This window comes from Lagenorhynchus albirostris, chromosome 7 (genome assembly GCF_949774975.1).
Source record: "Lagenorhynchus albirostris chromosome 7, mLagAlb1.1, whole genome shotgun sequence".
Classification (NCBI taxonomy): Eukaryota; Metazoa; Chordata; class Mammalia; order Artiodactyla; family Delphinidae; genus Lagenorhynchus; species Lagenorhynchus albirostris.
The window spans coordinates 25154544-25170998 of NC_083101.1; positions in this window are offsets into that span (position 1 = coordinate 25154544).

Genomic DNA, 16455 nt, shown 5'->3' on the forward strand with positions numbered 1-16455 from the left:
AAAACAACATTGGACCCTCAATTGTGTCCAGCTGACAAATGTGGGAACATGGTGACCCAAAAATTTGCTTCTCTCTGGTCTTTGGGAGATTTACTTGCTCACTAGTCAGCAGTAGTTTGCTAGTTTTATGAGGTTAAGCTATTGTGCAATACTATTTAGCTGGCTCTGTGGGTGTTTAGTTACAGATGCCTGCCATCTTGGTTTATTGTCTGTCAAATTATAATTATTAAGGATGGAGTTAATTGTCATTTCAGCCATCTGGTAGTTACCCACCGTGCTTTCATGTGGTGATGAATCTGTCCTTTAGATCAAAATTCCACGTTCATTTCCATTCATGTCTTGTTCAAAATAAATGATTAGTGGAAATTATCAATACTTTTTAGTATAATTTGTGGGCCTTCAAGTAAAAGAATTGCTGATTGTTGTAAATGTTTCTGAGTAGTAGGACTGGTATAACAAGAATCCAGTGACGTGAGTTATAGTAATTGAAATTAAAATAATGAGGCATGCTCTTTCAAAGGTTGGTCTAATCAAAAAATTTAACAATGTTCCCAGTATACTCCATGGTGCATTGCTTATAATGATGGTTTATAACCCTGATTATTTCTTTGCCCTATTTTTTATCAAAACCACTTTATCCTTATACCCTCCTGAACTTTTAGGACAGAATGCAACAGAGTCAGTGAAGTTACCCTTGTCTTAGCAGAGCCTCAATTACTTTGATTCAGGACTATGAATGGGATTGTCTGCTTGGTTCCTTTTTAGGATAGAACCAATGGGGACAAAGAGGAGGGGACATACATATGTCATAGGAGCTACATCCTTCCTCCCATTTTTGGTGTCTGGTCCCTTGTTTGTGTGCTTTTCCTTTTTTGGTTTTTCCCAGTGGGTGTATTTTCACACATAATTTGCTAAATTAGTCAGGAGGGGATTCAGCAGAAGCTTCCCTAGAAAGCACAGCCTTGGAACACTACCGTGGTCTCACCATCTCTTTCCTCTCAGGAAACCCATCAAGCAAGCATTCCGTATCCAGCTTCTTCTAGCTTTTATACTAGGGGCATAGAGGGAAGAAACCTATTATCCCTGGCTCCTCAATATTTCCATGCAAAGTCACTTTCTAATTGACAGCTGCCATATTAGAGTCCTTGGTACTTGTTCTGCAGTGAGACTCAGCCTGGGCTGATTTCTACTAACACCCGCTCCCAGCTAGAGAGCCATGCATCCACTGGGCCAGAGAAAATGTGTGAGGAACATCTATTTTCCTTCACTTTGTAGGATTATGAACCAGTTAGTTGAGGAAGGAAAGCTCAAGAGCTAGAGGTGGGTATCTAGGGTATCTACAGTTTGTCACCAGGCTCAGGCATTTCCTGAGCCCTCCTCAAAGATGCTGACCTGGGGACTTCCCTGGTGGCGCAGTGGTTGAGAGTCCGCCTGCTGAGGCAGGGGACATGGGTTCGTGCCCCAGTCCAGGAAGATCCCACATGCCGTGGAGCGGCTAGGCCTGTGAGCCATGGCCGCTGAGCCTGTGCATCTGGAGCCTGTGCTCTGCAACAGGAGAGGCCACAGCAGTGAGAGGCCCGCGTACCGCAAAAAAAAAAAAAAAAAGATGCTGACCTGCCATATAGGATTTCCAATTCTTGGGCAATTCTTTGTGGTTAAGTACGCTGACATGCTTCCCTGGCTCTCCCTTCCTCAGTTACTCCGTGAGGCCACAGCAAATACCTCTTCTTACCTATGAGATCTCTTTATCTCTAGTACCTGTCCCTTTTAGTCTACCCTCCATATTGCTGCCTGAGAGAGTTCTCAAAATCCTTTTGGTGGTTCTTCTAAGAGTCCAAAATGTTCACCATGACATTCAGTGGCCTTTATCATCCTCTACCTATGCCTTCAATCTAATGTTTCTGTACTCTCCCTTGTTGGATGATATTTCAAGGCCTTTACATTGAAGGTTCCAGCTGGCTGCTGTGTCCTCTCCCTTTTCATGTCATTCATCTGGAGTATTCCTTATTATTCTTCACCACTCACAAATCAGCAGTCACCTCCTCAGTGGAGTCTTCTATGGTCATCCCCACTCCCCTGGCAATTAATTCTTTCCCTAACTTACATTTCTTTCTCCTATTGCTACATCATTTTTTTTTCTTGTCTGTCTGTCTACCTTCTGGGATCCTCAAGAGCAGGATCTAGCATTTCTGTCATCATAGAGCAGGAGCTAAATGATAGTTGAATACATTTTTGTTCAAGTCATTGTACATCTCCCATTCTGTAGCCCAGTGCTGAATATGCAGGGGATACTAGATATATAGTTGCTGATGGATACTTATTAAACATAGCTAAAATCTTGGCTAATGTTCTTGGTACCAATGTTAGAGTAGATAAGTGTTTTTATGGAAAAATAAGAACTGGCTTCACAGAGAAGAAGTTGACCCTTTATCCAAGACATACATGACAGCTGCTGATTGGAATAAGGGACAGATAATCATATCCAAATGGAAAGAAAAGAAGGCTTTGGTTTGGGTTAAGAGAAAACATTCTTTACTAAATGTTAAGGAAATGGGATATGCATTTCTTTTTTATGGTCAGTGTATATTTTTCTTTTATATGAGAAATTTCTGTGGAACTCAAAAGATGTTCTTTTTTTTCCTTCCCTCCCTCCCTCCCCTTCCTTGCCTCCCTTCCTCCCTCCCTCCCTCCCTCCCTCCCTCTTTCCTTCTCTGAAAAGATAGGCAATCTTGGGCAAACACAGGGAACTGCTAACTTCTGTAGAGAAAAAATGGAAAGTCTGTTTTCACATCAATACAGTCCTTCTGATGACAGGTTAGGCCATCTCATCCTCAACCCAAGATTATGACTGAGGTATACATTTCTGAGAAACTCTTTTCTTACCCCATGTCAACCTGAGGGTCATTGGCTTTATTGCTCCAGCATGGAGATGGTTCCATGAATTTCTGGGGAATTATCTTTCTCGATTGAAATTGAACAAGGAGTGTGTTTTCTGAAATCAAAAAAGCTTCACATGAAACTTGAACTGTTCTACTTCTGTTTTGTTCTATTGTGATATCATCAGGAACTTTTTGAGACAAAGTAGACAGTTAAGTGTGAAAATTGTACTAATACAGCAGATGACTCCTCAAAGCCCTGTCATTCTCTAGGAACCATTAATTACCATCATGATAGTTTATATGTATAGATCTATTATCTTCATATCAGAAAAGTACTGCTCAGTTTTTGCTTCACAGTCTCATGAGAGTAGTTGCAGTCTTTATACCTCTTGCAGGAGACAGTTGAGTGAGAAGAGTTTAATGACAGGTGCAGGGACAGAAATGTGCTGGTCGGCTGTAGATTCTCCCTTTGTCTTGCTGATATTGAACCCTGTACTTGAGCGCAGAGCCTCTTCTTTATCCTGTCTGTTACAGTGTTGACACAGAAGTTAAAAAGAGAAGGGATGAATAGAACAGAAGGGCATGCTTAAACTTCTCAGAAGAAAACAAACTGTACCTATCGTGTTTCTTTTCCTTAAAGCAATGGGTCCTAAAAGCTTGAGGAAGCAACATTACTACACCTGGTAGGAACACTTTACTTTTCATTTTGGCCAAGTGGTGGTGGGAAGAACACTGATTGGAGAACCAGTGGACCTGGGGTCCAGTTCTTATTTGGCACTGACTGGTCATATCATCTTGGATAAGTCACTTTTTTTCTCTAGCTTCAATTTCCCTCCTTGATATGACAAGGTGATCGCTAAGGCTTCTCCCAGGTGTGAATTCTCTGAGAAGTTGCAAGCTGCAGGAGAATGGGTGAATCACTTGGTGAACCTCTCAGTCCTGTGCACACACACCCAGTGGAGTGTCTGCCTGGAAGTCTCTCATCATCACTATTGCAATCTACTGTATAATTGTTTGTACCCATTGAATTAGTAATTCCACTCCTGGGAGTTTATTATGAAGAAATAAACTCCTTGGGAAGGAGAGAAGAATTACATTAACAAAAAAGAAGTTGTCTGTTGTATAATTCAAATTTTGATTTAAGCTCAATGTCCAACAGTAGGAGAATGAAGCAGGAAAGTTGGGCTGTTTCAAAGTCCTGAGGATTATGTGGAGAAATGCTTTTAATAACACAAGAAAGCTAAATGTATTTGTCCTGTGGATTTCAAATATGTATATGAACTAGAGAAATGTAAGAGGAGTGAATATCTGTGGTCTACCCTCTGTGGGTCGGGTGCTATACTAGGCCTTTGGTTATGTTAATTGTCTCACTTATTCTTTTGATCAGCTGTGAGGATAGGTACTATCATTACAGATTTACAGATTAGGAACCTAAGGCTCAGAAAATGACAGTCACTCACCAGATCACTGCTGATGGGTTAGCATTCAAGATTCAAACCTAGGTACAATGATTTTCATTATTCATGGTAGTTATGGTCTATAAAATCTCTGTGAATTGAATTAGTAAATACTGAACTATTGTTCCTAGGGGAAATACAGGGTTAGATTCCTGTAAGCCTCTGGTCACAACATTTTCATCAACTGATCAATACACAACCTTGTTTTACGTGTATTTCTGTTTAAGGACACCTTAGTTAATAAGTATTGTTGATTCACTAACATTGAAGTCACAGTCAATAGCTCTGTAACTCACACGTGGATGGAGCTTATCACATGCATTTTCTTGGTAAGGCACACCACAGTCTTCTTACATTTAGGAATGCTAGATAGCCCTTAAGCACTATGCTTGGGGGGCATTTTAAACAACAAAATCACCCACAAAGTGCACTAAGAATGAGAAACATGGCACCAAATAGACCGCAAATAAAACAGTTGTTTACAGTATGAGAGCTGAAATAAGAAGGCAGACCATCACTTTGCTCAACCCTAGCTGGGAATAGGTACATCAGGCAACTCAAAATTTTCACTGCTCTGCACATGTCTGTGAATTACCATGAAATTGCCATGTGTATTGTTTGGGGGGTTACAAATAAATTTTAGGAAGTAGGTAAATTCACAAACATGGAATCCACGAACAATGACGATCTGCTGTACATTCATTTATTTGGTAAATATATATAGTGTATCTATCACGTGCCAGACCCTGTTCCAGGCACTGGGGATGTAGAAGTGAAAAAAACAAAGCCCCCATGTTCATGGATCTAACATTCTGGGAAAGGGTTAAATGCAAGTAAATACATCATGGTCAGATGGTGACTATGGCGACAGATTAAACTCAGAGGGGATTGGGGGGGATGGGTGGAGGGACTGCTCTTCATACAGGACAGTCAAGGGAAGCCTGGGAAATAACATCAGAATACTCAAAGGAATCAAGTCATAGGGACGTGTGTGGGAAGAGCAATCCGGGAAGTGGGAGCGTGAAGCGTGAAGGTGCTGAGCAGGAGACCAGTGTTGCTGGAGCCACGATGAGAGAAGAGATCAGAGTGCGCTGAAAAATGATGCTGAACTCTCTTACTTGAAAACCTGGGCCCTTGGAAGGAACACGTTACAAAGATGCAGAGCAGCAGCACTGGGACCTTTCCTAAGTTGTCATAACGTTGGCAAAGGAAAACATCATTGTGCATTTTCTTCTGAGAAGGGCTCAGGCAAGAGCCAAAGAGAGGATCTTTGCAGAGGGATGCAGGCTTTGCCAAGCTCCCCCAGACTTCGGCTTCGTCTCAGGTTGGGTTGCCTGGCTTCGGGAAGTGACTTAAAATTAGCCTGGACTTGGGTGAGACTCTCTAGGAGATAACATGGCCCAGGGCTGCAATATCGAGGACAGTTTCATCAGCATTTGCAGTACATCCGAGGAGAGTCACAACAAACAAATCATCCCCAGGACAACAGGAGGAGTGAAAGCGGGACACAAGTCCACACAGTGAGAATTAACTTGTGGAAAAACGCTGCTCATCCAATGCCAAGTTCTGCGCACAGCACTTGTAAGGATATCAGTACCATGACCCAAGCTGGAGCCAGCTGGAACAGCCATCTGGAGTGAAAAGTCCTGAGACTCAACCCTCACTGCTGTCAGGGAAACTGAGGCCCAGAGAGGGACGGTGATGGGCTTCCAATCAAACATCAAGGGAGTGGCTGATCCTGGACTAGAATTTAGCCTTGTCACCAGACAGTCATTCTAGACAGTTAATACTAGAATTGAGGAGAAGAAGAAATTTGACAGAATCCCAAGTTTGCAGAAAAGCCATTGATTCTACCAGCTGCTGTGTTTGTGCCCATGCCAGCAGCAGCAGTCTCTACAATTCAGTTCAGTGAATTTTTTTTTTGTTTTTTCCTCATCCGGGTCATTCAGCATCTGGCTCTGGGAGTACCCGGTGGGAATTTATGTGGCTGTAGTATGAATCAATCCCAAGAGAAATGTTCTCAGTCAGCAAAGGTAATCACCGTAGATGGAAGGGAGTCAAGGGGAACTAAAATCCTATTCCATGTTCTTTAGATCTAACAGGAGTGAATCCCTTTGTAGCTTTTTTTTTTAACATCTTTATTGGAATATAATTGCTTTACAATGGTGTGTTAGTTTCTGCTTTATATCAAAGCCTTTGTAGCTTTTGTGTGGAAGTCTGTGGTTTATAGCTCTCTGGTTACAGGTTTCTGCCAATCCTCTGTGAATCACTAAATCCCAAAAGTCGTTGAATGTGATTGGTCAGGGACAGTGATATGCTGGTAAACCAGCTCTCTAGAGGATGGGGAAGAGAAGCCCTGAACTGCTGTGTTTGCCCATATCTGTGGCGTAAATACTGTCACCACGGTGGATTTCAAGCTATGAATGGTTTAAAAACGACCTCGCGGAATTCCTGAAGATTTAACGATCAGTTCTCATGAGCCTGTTCAAGCCATCTCCTGCAAGAAGCTTCCACAGCTCTCCAGAGCAAGTGGACGAGGGCAGCGAGTGGGGTGGGAGCAGGGGGCACTGGCTGGAGCTGTGGTTGATCCCGTTTAGTTCTGTGAGGTCAGATCTCACCTGAGAGGATTTGTCTAGTTTCAAATCCTAGATTGTAAGAGGGACACTGACAAATTGAAAATCGTTCAGGGGGGTGAGCAAGAAACAGTCTCATTTAGAAAAAATTACTGGGAGGGAAAGCTTTTGCTGGGATGAGATTCCAGAAGAAGAAAAACACAGGGTACACTGGTCATTGTTTCCAAACATCTGTGGGTCTGTAACTTCCTTGTCCTGGGCATGAGGGGAGGTGTCCAGAACTGGGAAGCTGATTTCAGCTCCTCGTAAGGAATTCTTTTTTTTTTTTTTTTTTTTTTTTTGCGGTATGCGGGCCTCTCACTGTTGTGGCCTCTCCCGTTGTGGAGCACAGTCTCCGGACGCGCAGGCTCAGCGGCCATGGCTCACGGGCCCAGCCGCTCCGCGGCAGGTGGGGTCTTCCCGGACCGGGGCACGAACCCGCGTCCCCTGCATCGGCAGGCGGACTCTCAACCACTGCGCCACCAGGGAAGCCCCATCGTAAGAACTTTTTGATAAAGCTGCCCAAAGAAAGGCGGGGCTCCGGGGTACTCTAGGGAGCACTTCGACACCCGAAGTATGAAAGAAGATGCGGTGCTGTGACAGTGGGGACTCCAGGGCCCCTTCGAGTCCCTGGGGGCTGATCCTGCCATGGAGTCCTCTTCCTTCTCCTCCCCTTTAACTAGTTTCATCCTCTTACTTTTTGGTTCCTTTTTTTCTCCTTTTCTTCTCCCCTGGCTCACTTTCTTAGTTGCCTTTGGCTTATTTACCTGGCTTAGCCCCCTCCCGGGACAATGATCGCTACATCTTTCTGAAGAGAGAAGACCAAGCCCCTGAGCTTTCTCCTGACCTCTTACATCCTAGGAAGAAAGTACAAGCCCTCCTTTTCCTCCCATTTTTCTTTGCTTTCTTCTCTCTCTTTCAACATTCTCAGCTCCACATTTGTGACTGAAGAAGGGCAAATAAACAAATTGAAACTGAAACTGTGCCCTGGCCATAAAGTGAGGACATCTGGGAGGCTTGCAAGGAAATTTACATGCTTGTTGGGTTTCAGGTTACATATTTTGTGTTGCTTGGTAACCAGCGCCACAGTTTCCTTTCATGCTTTATTCTCCCTATCCCTTGTTTATAGTGTAATTACCACTGTGACATCATAATCCTCCATTGAACAGCTGTCAGGGGGCCCCAACTGCTGAGTAAACAGGGCTTTACAATCTCTCCTCCCACAGGCTGGTTTACTAAATAGATCAATATTTGGTTTGTAGGCACAGGGATTAGGAGGTGGAAGTGTCTTTTGAAAAAGCCCTCTCTCTTCTCAGGGCCTCCAGTGCACCTGAGAATGCTGAAAGAAAAGCCAGGTTCAGGGACAAAAAGAAGAATCCCGCAAGCTGCTTTCACCTGCCTGCGATTTCCCAAGGAACAGCTTGTCTGTAAGAAGTGAGACCTATTTGAGAATTAGTGATGTCTTAGGTTCTTTATTCTAGTGCTTAGAGGATTCCACTTTCTTCCCTCTCTCTCTGCCTCCCCCTTAGCTCCCCTTTCTCTGCCCTCAATCCCATTTGATTTAATCTTTCTAAATGGATATTATGGCCTCAGGGACTAAAAGAATGACACGTGGATAAACAGGAACTAAGCACCCAAAGATCTCCCCCAACCCCCCACCATTCTCTCCACCCCACTCTTGGATTAGAAGCTCCACAAAGGAAACAACCTCTGAGGTTTCTTTGTCAAACTAGAGATTCATGGCTGAGAGTTTGGGAAAGGATAATTTACTGTAGATCTTTCCTCTCCTGGGTCAGGAGAGTTTGACTCAAACACACGTAGGAGCAAAGGACTTGGGATACTGGTCTGAGCATCAGGAGCTGTGAATTCTAATCCTGGTGCTGCTTGTAACTTGCTCTGTGACCTTGGACAAGTCCCTTGAGGATGCAACATTGAATTATGCTGTCAGGCTCTCCAAGGCCTTTCCCAGGAGGCAAGGTGGAGTGTCAGACTTAGTCTGGCTCAAAAGCTGGTCCTAACACAAATCAGCTACAAAGCTCCCCAAACCACAGGAAACTCCTTGGAGCTTCATTTGCTTAACTGTAAAGAAGGGGAGAGTTAACCCATCACTGTGAGGATTAAGTGAGATAATATCTTTGACACACCTAGCTGGGGGTGGGATACATGGTGGGTGTCTTTTTAAAGCTAACGTTGTGTAATTCCTATAAAAACCAAAATGATGGTAAAGAAAGGCTTGGAGGTAAAAATTAAAAGGAAAGGGAAGAAAAAGAATAGTAATAGCCAACACTTGTGCAACCATTCACAGCACACAAAATCCCTTTCACACATGGTCCCAGGTAATACAACTTTGAAGAAGGGAAAAGCACCACATTTATTGATCTCTTAAGAGTGGGCCATTTTTTTTAGATACCACATATAAGCGCTATCATGTGATATTTGTCTCTGTCTGACTTACTTCCCTCAGTATGACAATCTCTAGTTCCATCCATGCTGCTACAAATGGAAAAAAAAAGGGGTACAAATGAACTTATCTACAAAACAGAAATAGAGTTACAGATGTAGAAAACAAATTTATGGTTACCAGGGTGTAAGGTGGGGGGAGGGATACATTGGAAGATTGGGACTGACATAGACACACTACTATATATGAAATAGATAACTAATAAGGACCTGCTGTATAGCCCAGGGATTCAGGAAATGAATACTCTGTAATGGCTTATATGGGAAAATAATCTAAAAAAGAGTGGATATATGTATATGTATAGCTGATTCACTTTGCTGTGTACCTGAAACCAACACAACATTGTAAATCAACTATACTCCAACAAAAATTAAAACAAAAAAAAAAGAAAAAGAGTGGTCCAGTCACTGTCCTGGCTTTTCATAAGCATTACCTCCCTTGATCTTCATAAAAATGGCAGGTTCTTATTTTCCCTATCTTGCAGATAACTGAGGTTAAGAGGAGTGAAACGATCTGTCTAAGGCTGCCCAGCTGATGAGTGTTGGACCCACTCTGATCCATCTAGTTCTAAACCTCTTGCTTTTCCCCCTATGCCATAGAAGTGTCCAAATCAACATGGAAAGGGAAGCAGCAAAACAACGAGGTGCTGAAAGTTAATGACCTAGGTGGAGGAAAAGAATAGTTACCCAGCATCCAGTGCTTCCTTCACAGTTGTCATGCAACACCGTAGTGCTCTGCTGGTTCACTTATTCACAGATAATTACAGTCGGCATCTAAAAAATAAAACACCGTGACTGACGGCTGTCTCTTGGACTCCGGGTGACTTCTTTTTGACAGGCAGTTGCAAAAGGCCAATACGTCTGTAAGTGTCCCTTGAAGCCTGCACGTACCTAGGAGAAACTAAGCTATGGTGATGGTGGGAGAGTGGTCGACTTCAGACAATCTACAGAAACCTGGTTCCTGATTTTTCTGTACCAGGAATAGCACAGGTGTCCTGTAATTCCTCTAATCTCTCTGGCTGGTGGCTTTCTCTTTGAGAGACGGTATGGTTTCAATTCAGTTTCATATAGATCTGTGTGTAGATGTGTACAGTGATAACTTTCCCTGTGCTAAGTCTGTCCAAGATAACTAACCTGTTTCCAAGATCTAATTTTGTATGTGGGAATCTTGCTTTGCCCTGATTTCCAGACCCATGGGCAGGCGTGGCAGGCCGTAGCTGGGGGAGGCATCATGCCTGCCCCGATGCTCTGAGCAAGGCCTTCTCCTCTCTGCTGTTAGGCAGAACACCTGTCCTGCTACAGGGGGTGCTGGGTTTTTTGCTGGCAGAGCTCAATCTCCCCGAAGGGGAAGCTTCTTAAGGCTTAAGGCTCCTTGAATGGATCAAAACTCATGTTTATTTGCCAGTAAGTCAAATGTACTGTCCAAGAATCTTTTCTTATATCAACCTCTGAGAATTACATCCTGAAAAAAAAAAAAAAAGCTACATCCCTCCGGGGACTTCCCATACCAGTGGTTCGCAACTGTAGCATGCATCAGAATCACCTGGAGGACCTGTTGAAACATAGACAGCTGGGCTGCACACCAGAGTTTCTGATTCAGTAGTTCTAAAGTGGGATCTGAGCCTTTGCATTTTTAACCAGTTCCCAGGAGATGCTGATGCTGCCGGTTTGGGGACCACACTTGGAGAGCCACTAGTCTAAACCGTTCCCTTCAGCTACTTGAGTTCAGGGAGCCGCTGGTAGCTGATTTTTTTTAACTGTCTTTTACATGGTTCTTTCAGTTGTTCATTGTTCTGATCCTCTCTTCCATTAAAGAGTTCTGGGAGTAATAGCTCTCTGGGCCAGCAGACTTCCCTGGCTCTGCCTAGTGAATTCTGAATTGTATATCAAAATGGAACTCATGGCAGTGGCCTCTGTAGGGTTGTTCCTGAACAACCTACCCAAGCAGAGGAGGCTTTCCTTCTCTTTATTGAATCTTACAGCTGCCACTACAAACTTGCATTGCAGCCCTTGGCACATTCTAATGTGAAGACCTATTTGCAGGCTTCCCCTGCCCTCTAGACAATGAGACACTGAAGGCAGAGATCAGGAATGTCTCCACCTGAGGTTCCCTGAAGTACCAAGCATATGGGTCTCAACCCTAGCTACACCTTAGAATCACTTGAGGAACTTGCAGTAAGTTCTGATGCTCTGGTTTTTTTTTTTTTCAGACCAATTAAATCGGAAACTCTGGGGAACAGAGCTATGATTAAGGCCTCCATCCTCCAGATTTCCTGAAGAGAATGTTTTCAGCAGCTATAACTCCATGCTGACTTTGTGCTTTTGTAATCCAGTATCTTGTCTATGAGGCAGATGGAAAAGACTTTATGGCTCCCATTTTATAAGTGAGGAAGATGCTCTAAGAGAAGATCACTGATTGATTGTTTCAGTAAATAATCAGTCCATTGCTTCATTTATTCATTCACTCTCCATTTATTCATTCATTCATTCAATAAATATTTTTGTAGGATCTACCATGTGCCTAGACACTGGTAAACAATAATAGGCGTTGCCTCTGCTCTCAGGAAACTTTCAGTCTAGTGAGAGAGACAGACTGATCAATCACCCAAATAAATGTAAAACCTCATACCTGATAAATGCCATGAAGGAGGGTGTTTTACTCAAGGGAGTGGAACACAACTGATTTTGGAGTTTGTAATAGGGGAGGGCTTGACCAAGTCTAAGGGGCTAAGGATGGTTTCACTGGAAAAGGTCAGTTGACTGGAAAGGGGAGGGATGAGATGTTCTCTGGGCAAAGAGAAAAAGTCAGAGGGAATTATGGGAGGCAACCAGAACCTGGGCCTCCCTGAGCTGGGTTTACCGTGTGGTCTGGGCTTCCACCTGCACCTCAGCCTTTCTCTTCACCACTCAACTGGGGTAACAGGCAGGGCTCCAGGGAAGCCTAAGCTGTGTGTGTGTGTGTACACACATTATATGCATGTATATACAGACACTCACAAGCACACACTTACATAAACACGTCACTCACACACACACACACACACACACACACACAGAGTTCTTTTGCCTAGATCAGAGCAGGGCTTCCTACTTTGAGCTATCCCTATATGTTGATACTCAAGGCACTCTTTCTCCAGGAGGCTCGGAACAAGTGTTAAACGAAATTATTTTACTGGGCATCTAGACTCTTCTGACATAATGGGTATCACCCTATCACAGCAGCATGGGAGAGGTATGGGAAACCCTGCAGCTGACAGAGGGAGCTGAGAATCATAGTGCCCAGAACCATGGGGTACACTCACCCTCACCCAGTCTCAGCTAAGCTCTTCCTTTTTGTTGTTTTGGAGAGACCAGAGAAAGCACTGGGATTCCCTGTCATTCTGTTCCGAGACTTTGGGTTTGCAGCTGCCATGGTTTATGGCACATCGACTTTTCCTTTTTAAAAAAACTTATTTTTAAATGATAGGGAAAACCTAGCCTTTAAATATTGCTATCAGTAAGAGCCTATGGACTCGTAAACCCTTGTTTCTTAAAAACAGGTGTTAGATAATGGGACAGGTGTTTCACTTGTGTTATCTCAGGACAGTCCCACAAAAAAAAATTTTGTAGAAGAAAACTGAAGTTCAGAGAATTGAAATAACTACACCCTGGTCAAACACCTAGTAAATGAGATTCAAGTCCACCTGATTCTGAAGGTTATGGTATTTTCCAACATTAGCCATCCGTTGGGCCTCGGCATCTCTGTTTTCTCATCTGTAAAATGGGTAACATAATATTCATCCCTTTATATGCCTTGCAGGGATATGGAATAATAATTGTTATTATCAATAATAATAACTTCAGTTTGTGTAGTACTTCAGTCTCCAAAGCGCTCTTGTATCCTGAGTTCCGCTTGAGCAACAAAACAACCTTGTGACATAGGCATTATTATATCCATCTTCCAGCTGAGGAAGCTAAGGCTCATAGGTGATTTGCCTAAGGTCACAGCCCTAAAGAAGAGTAGCACTAGAAAATTGGTAGCAAGGTTAGCGCTTGGTCTACCTACCATCAGCTGCCTTTTAATTACCAAGACAGCTGTAACAGATTCAAGATTCCCCATGAGAAGGAAACATTCATGGTATAATCTTATGTAAGTTGTTATTATTACTGTTGCCATGCTTGTTATTGATTGGGTCGTTTTTGCCCTCAGCAGATTACCTTCTCTCTTCTGCTAGTCAAGCTTTCCCCTCCTTCATGTCTTGGTCCTTGAGACCACAGGGATCATTTTCAAAGCTGTTCATATGTTCACATGGCTCTTGGAAATTAGAGTCTGAACTTGGTCAGGTGCTTGGTGGCTGTTCAAAGGCTCTCTTCTCCCTTGAGTGAATTGGAGGAAGTTGGGGTCTTTAGGAATTTAATTAGCATCTTAGGTACGTGAATGGTAGCTTTACTCATTAAATTCACCTCTGATATAAATTGGCATGAGCGCAGGCACCTGGAAAAACTGGATTCCAATTAGGTATGTTCTTGACCCTTGGGGCTGGCCAGTTGGATTGGTGAAGACCATTAGGGAAAGTACAAAATAGTCACTCAGAAGAGAGGAATAAACTATTTACTGAATAAGAAAGAATTGCTCAGGGTCACAGTGGGTCACAAGTTATGCATCAGACACAGTGTGGAAAAGGTTTTTCCATTGATGGAGAATCTAACTTTCCTAAAGTTTATCTTAGCCATGGGAGTTCTTTTCTGGGATCCTTTGACTTAGAAAATATGAAACTTATACAGGATCTAGGAATGGGACAACAAAAATAATGAATGGTTTTAAAAGGGATATGTGAGGAAGAATTAAAGGAACTGGTATAGTTTAATTTAGGTTTGGCATAGAAGGAGGCCATACACTTGGTTATATTCTAGAAGAAGAATGCATGAGATGTCAGGGGTCTTCTAGGGCAGGATAAAAGCAGCAGAACAACCAGAGGAGTATCCTTCCCTCCCCCCATCCTCCTGCCAGCCTATAACATGGGAACTTCTATCCACTTAAAAGCATTGCTCTGCTTCCTGGCTCCTGTCACTGATTGGTGAGACAGTGGAAGTCTACTAAGGTGGACATTTCCCTTTTGGGTGGGATAAACAAAACTACTCATGAATGGCCTTTGTCTCTTGGACTCTCTACACTCAATAAGGCAAGTAATAATGCTCCTTATAGCTGAAGCTGTCAGACCCAACTGGCCTCAGGTATGGTTCTCAAGATCTAAAATTTAGGGAAAAGGAATAGAAGCTCATGTAGGCTTCTCATTTCACATTTTCCAATACTGGTTTTCTATCACTAATACTGGTATTTAGACTCCTGCTTGGCTCCAGTGTTTCTTTCTTAGTAGATTCAGAACTCAAATGGGAGAGGTGTGATTAATTGGTCCCCTAAGCAACCCCAACAAAATTCTATAAGCAGAATTGTAGTTTAGTTTTGAAGAAATCACTCATTTCATGATTATGAGATACAGGTAGAAATAGATCATGCAGGGAAAGAAGAACCTTGTTTGAGATGAAAACAGAAATGTTGAAAGGATTTTTAAATTCTTGACTGAGGATTAGACCCTCCCATGGCCCTTGAAGATTCTGTTATTTGACAGATAATTAAACTCAAAGAAGGTCCAGTGGAAAAATGTGTGTATATGTCTTGCTTCCAGGAAGGCTATGAGGAGCGAGTTTTCCTCATGTGGTCATAGAAATGTCTTGGATAGCCATGCGGTTCTAGCTTGAAGGAACCCTCAGTGCTAAAGCAATATGGAGGAACTCTCACTGGTCTGGAAATTGCATCTGTTGTCACTAATGTGAAAGTGATGAAAATCACTTGTAGAGAAACCCATTATAGAGACAGTTGGTTAGTCAGCTTCTCGATCCCCATTATCTCACCCCTCCCCAGGCCTGAAATCCCAATCAGATTGGTTATCACACCCTGAGAATTTGAAGCCATTTGGCATCATACAGAAGGAAAGGAACAAGCATACCAGGCACTTACCTACATTATATTACTTAATCCTATGAGCGTGTGGATCTATTCCTGGCTTATAAAAGGCAAAACCAAAGCTTAGTATATGTAAATTGCTCAAGACTAAAGAATTTGTAAGTGGTAGAGACTGCTTTAAATCTAAATCTGATTCTGAATTCCATTCTCAAATATGCTGCCTCTGAAAGCCAAAAAGTCTTCTCCCTGCTTCTGCTTATTCTTTTCTCTTTACCTAAAATGTCATTCATTCATTCAATAAATATTTATAGAACACTCACTGCGTGCCTGGGAATTGGTTCAGCTCTGGGAAAATAGATGAATAAGAACATGCTGCTATCTTCCAGAAGCATACCTGTCTCTCTAGGGAGAAGCAGGTATGGACAAGAAGAAATAAATATAATGTAATAAATTCTGTGCATGAAAGCTAGACAACATTCTTTGAAATCATAGGTAGTTAAACAGTAAACTCCATTAGCAAATGGGAAGACCGGTAGAAGGAGATGGAACAGGTGGTGAAGAGAGGATGTTTCAGAAGGCATTTTTGAGATAATATACATGAAAATGTTTAACGTGGTATCTGGAAAATAGCACACAAAAAATTTACTTGCTAGTTTAAAAAAGTTAATCCAACAGTTATTTATTAAGAGGCCAAGTATCTTTATGCCAAGTATCATTTCAGGCATTAAGGATCAAGCAAGAATTGTAGTCCCTGGCCTCATAAAGCTTACATTTTAGTGGGAGAGTCAGATACAAAATAATGAAAATCTCTGTAACATAAGATTATGTTTCAATCTCTGTAACATAGTGATTCCTGTGATGATGAAAAATAAACCCAGCTCGGGAGATGGAGGGGGGAGAAGCTGGGATTTCAGGTAGTCTGGTCCTTTTAGGAGGTAGGATGGAGCCATGTGACTTTCTGAGAGGAGAGTGGCTTAGGCTGAGCAAAGAGAGCAAGGCCCTGAAGTCAGGTCATGCTACCTGATGTTGTAGGAATAGCAAGAAGGCCAGTGTGGCTGGACAGAGCAAAAGAAGGGAAGACTGATAATAGATGAGGTCAGACC